This window comes from Orycteropus afer, unplaced genomic scaffold, assembly GCF_000298275.1.
Source record: "Orycteropus afer afer isolate SDZICR_OR568_19922 unplaced genomic scaffold, OryAfe1.0 scaffold01073, whole genome shotgun sequence".
Taxonomy (NCBI): domain Eukaryota; kingdom Metazoa; phylum Chordata; class Mammalia; order Tubulidentata; family Orycteropodidae; genus Orycteropus; species Orycteropus afer.
The window spans coordinates 245,941-246,721 of NW_006922660.1; positions in this window are offsets into that span (position 1 = coordinate 245,941).

A 781-nucleotide genomic window follows, 5' to 3' on the forward strand; every position below is an offset into this window, starting at 1 on the left:
CTCAGGGCTGCTGAGTCACAGCTTAAGCGCTGCATAAAAGACCTCAGTGTTTCCAATTGTACTCTGAAAGAAAGCCTCATTTCTTCTAGTAACAGAGCTGGTATTGCTGAAAACCAAACCCAGAGTCTTATCGTAAGGATCGCTGAATTACAACGCCAATTAAATTGCCAACCCAGAATGGTGTCTGAAGTTAAAGTGAGGGCATTGTTTTAACTAGCCCAACCAGGCTCTGCTTTGTCCTATTTTTATAGGTTTTCCGATTGCTGCCCCTTCCTGGAACCTCACCACCTCTGCACCCCACCTTCATTGTTCCCCACACCCAATCCTGGGGATGGCTCTGGACTCACTCTGTGGGGAGGGGGGCTGCTGTGAATCAGTGGCTGCCTCCTTGGTAGCTCACAACACCATTCCCCTCAGTCTGATCTCCTGACCTCCAAGAAGCTGTTGCCAGTTGAGGTTGTTAGGAATTACACGAAGATCTGTTTTTCTTGGATCTCTCTCAGGTAGACAGATTAATGATCGCTCAGTGGACTTTGAAGGCTTAGGAAGAACTGGATGTCACATTCATGATACATTGGTACATCTTAATCGCACTCTGTGGTTTTACTCTTGACATTACATAATGGAGGTAAAGAAGAATATGTCTGGAATACAGGAGATTCTTTAGGACGTCTCTTAGTACTATTATGCCCTGTGATTAAAGTCAATGGAAAATTACAGCAACCCAATTCTGATATGACTGATAATGGCCCAGACCCTTCAGGAATGAAGGTTTGGGTCA